Source organism: Crocuta crocuta, unplaced genomic scaffold (genome assembly GCF_008692635.1).
Source record: "Crocuta crocuta isolate KB4526 unplaced genomic scaffold, BGI_CrCroc_1.0 scaffold36, whole genome shotgun sequence".
Taxonomy (NCBI): domain Eukaryota; kingdom Metazoa; phylum Chordata; class Mammalia; order Carnivora; family Hyaenidae; genus Crocuta; species Crocuta crocuta.
Window position 1 is genome coordinate 5203431 of NW_027532203.1, and position 3830 is coordinate 5207260.

The window sequence follows — 3830 nt, forward strand, 5'->3', positions numbered from 1 at the left end:
GCCCACCAAATGCATCTGTTGAATGGGACTGTATTGGAAACAGGACCTTTAAAGAAATAATTAAGGTAAAATGAGGCCATCTGAGTGGGCCCTAATCCAATGTAACTGGTGTCCTTAGAAGAAGAGGAGATTAGGACACAGACATAAACAGAGGAGACCAGGTAGACACAAAGGGAGAACATGGCTATCTAGAGGCCAAGGAAAGAGGCCTCAGAAGAACAACCGTGTTGACAACCTTGATCTCAAACTCAGCCTCCAGAACTACGAGAGAATGCATCACCGTTGTTGAAGCCACCAGTCTATGGCACTTTGTTGTGACAGCTTCAGCTAATTCACACCCTCTGAACTCCATAAGGACAGAGATTGTATCTTTCACTGTCTTTAATTTTATCTAAACTTTTTGTTACAAGGAGTGAGAAAGAAATCAGTAGTGTTACGCAGGCACTGTATTAGATACTTTACATGTATTACTTGACGTAATTTTCCCAACAGTACTATGAAGTAGCTGTTACCCTGCCCATTCTATAGATAGGGAAGCTGAGGGTAAGGAGATAGTAAGTCTTCTTCCTATCAGGTGCGTCTTACTTTAAAAGGGTTGCAGAACATCATCTGTGTTGGGTGTCCCACAATAAAACATGGTTTTAGAAAAACATTTAAAAATGTCAAACAAAACTTCAAAAAATTTATTTATCTATTTTTTATTTACTTCCAAGTAGTTAGCATATGGTGCAACAATGATTTCAGGAGTAGATTCCTTAATGCCCTTTACTCATTTAGCCCATCCCCCACCCCCCACAATCCCTCCAGTAACCCTCTGTTTGTTCTCCATATTTAAGAGTCTCTTATGTTTTGTCCCCCTCCCTGTTTTTATATAATTTTACTTCCCTTCTCTTATGTTCATCTGTTTTGTATCTTAAAGTCCTCATATGAGTGAAGTCATATGATATTTGTCTTTCTCTGACTAATTTCACTTAGCATAATACTCTCTAGTTCCATCCACGTAGTTGCGAATAGCAAGATTTCATTCTTTTTGATTGCCAAGTAATACTCCCTTGTTTATATATACCACATCTTCTTTATCTATTCATCCATTGGTGGACATTTGGGCTCTTTCCATACCTTGGCTATTGTTGTTAGTGCTTCTATAAACATTGGGGTGCATGTGCCCCTTCAAAACAGCATACCTGTATCCCTTGGATAAATATCTAGTAGTGCAATTGCTGGGTCCTAGGATAGTTCAATTTTTAATATTTTGAGGACCCTCCATGCTGTTTTCCATAATGGCTACACCAGTTTGCATTCCCAGCAGCAGTGCAAAAGAGATGCTCTTTTTCTGGATCCTCACCAACATCTGTTGTTGCTTGAGTTGTTAATGTTAGCCATTCTGACAGGTGTGAGGTGGTATCTCATTGTGGTTTTGATTTGTATTTCCCTGATGATGGGTGTTATTGAGCATTTTTTCATGTGTTGGTTGGTCAAAAAAGGTATTTAAAAATCTGTTGCATTTTTAAAAGTGTTTTCACTTTAGAGAGACAGAAAGAGAGAGAGTGCAAGTGGGGGAGAGGAGCAGTGGAAGAGAAAGAGAATCTTAAGCAGACTCCATACTTAGCATGGAGCCTGACATGGGGCCTGATCCTGCAATCCCATGATCCTGGGATCATGACCTGATCTAAAATCAAGAGTCAGCCACTCAATTGACTGAGGCACTCAGGTGCCCTAAGTCTGTTGCATTTAAATTGCCTTTATTTTTTTCTTCTTGTTCTAGCAGATCTACAGCCATAGGGTAGAATTTTTGTTTCATTGATTTTGATTTAAAGAAGGAAAGCATTTTGAAATAATTGGGGCTGTGTCAATTAGGGTAGATTCTGTAACTGGAACCATTAAAACCCATGCTTTCATCAAAATTGTTACTTTGAGAATTGGTCATTTGGACAGAAGGTTGTACTGAATGACCATTTTGCTCTCCACAAACTCTTAGTTTAACATACTTCTTGTATGTCTCTTACATCAGATTTGTTTTGAATGGTAACATAACATTTCACTTAAGATAGGACAAGTTCAACTTGTGCTCCATATCTGTGTATATGAACTATTGAGTTACATTTCTACATTTCAGACCTATAGTTAGAAAAACAATTATGTCTTTAAAAGAAGTTAAGGATGATTTTAGACTAAGAGCACTGATTTTAGACTAGTTGAAATAGAATTATGTAATGAAATTCAATAATTGATCACATGAGTTTTCCCAGGAGGAAAAACTTTTTTAGAATATTAGATTTATAAATGAGATGAGAGAAATACGCAGCTTTCTTGCACCTCTGTATTGTATATAGAAATTTAAAAATCTGCAAGCGCTTTTCATTGTTGTTTTCTATTTGGACTTATGACAAAAGCACCAAGTGATTTTAGGATTTGCATTTTCTCCCTTTTATTATCTAATTGCTGTGAGACCGTAATGCAGAGGGAAATTTATCCATTTCTTCTGCAATAAAAAAGCTAAGATTATCCATGAGCATTAAATTCTTCATTGCCTTGTTAAGGAAATCAAGTAGGCATGCTGTGTGATTTTTTCTAAGCCTTGACCAAAATCTTACATCTTACATAAAAATTAACTCAAAATGGACCATAGATTCAAACTTTTAGGAAAATCATCAAAGAAAACATCTTTGAGATTTGGGCTAGGAAAAGAGTTAGGCTTGACACCAAAACCATGGTCCATATAATATTGATAAATTGGACTTTTGCTCTGCAAAAAAGAAGACCCTGTTAAAAGAATGAAAAGACAAGCCCATACTGGGCATATTCACAAACTATGTATCTGATCAAGGACTACAATCTAGAATATATAAAGAACTCTCAAAACTCAGCAGTAAGCACCAAACAATTTAATGACACAATGAACAGAGGACCTAAGAGCACATATAGATGGCAGAGAAGCTGACAAAAAGATATTCAACATTGTTAATGACTAAGGAAATGCATATTAAAACCACAGTGAGGTATATACAACGATCAGAATAGCTCAAATAAAAAGTAGTGACACCAAAAGCTAGTGAAGATGCAAAGAAATTGCTCTCATATATTACGAATGGGAACATATATGGTATAACCACTCTGAAAAGAGTTTTAGTTTCTTATAAAACTAAACACACAACTGCTTGTTTACTACTACTACACTCTGTAGTATGTTTCCTAGAGAAATCTACTGTACGCAGGTGTTTATAGCAGCTTTATTTGTAATGTCCTTCAGTGCTTGCATGGTTAAGCAAACAGCGGTACATCCATAAATGGAGTACTATGCAGTGATAAAAAGGATGAAACTATTGGTACACACGATACCTTAGATGAATTCAAGAGAATTAAGTTGAGTGAAAAAAAATAGATTCCCAAAAAGTTACAAAGTGTTATATAAATGATTTCACTTACACAACACTCTTGAAATGACAAAATTATAGAAATGGAGAACAGTCATGGTTCTCAGGGGTTGGGGATTAGGCAGAGGCCTGGTGGCAGGGAGGACAGATGTGGCTATAAGAGAGTATCAGGAGGGATCCTAGTAATGATGGAGACATTCTCTATCTTGACAGTATCAGTGTCAATATCCTGGTTGTGATACTGTTCGATAGTTTTGTAAGATACTACCTTGGGGGAAGCTAGGCAAGGTGTACAGGAGATCCCTCTATATTATTTCTTATAATTGTATGTTTATACAAAATAAAAAGTTTAATTAAAAACCATAATTCAGGTCCCTTTCCTACTGTTGTAATAAATGTTCAAAATGTTAAATAACTTTTTTTTTTTTTTTTTTTTTTTTTTAAAAAAATTTTTTA

General features: G+C 35.9%; 1 protein-coding gene across 4 annotated transcripts in view; it reads left to right on the forward strand.

The window, feature by feature from the left end:
- Positions 1 to 3830, forward strand: part of PIGN (phosphatidylinositol glycan anchor biosynthesis class N) — a 102643-nt gene that overhangs the window by 87718 nt on the left and 11095 nt on the right. The window lies entirely within an intron of this gene.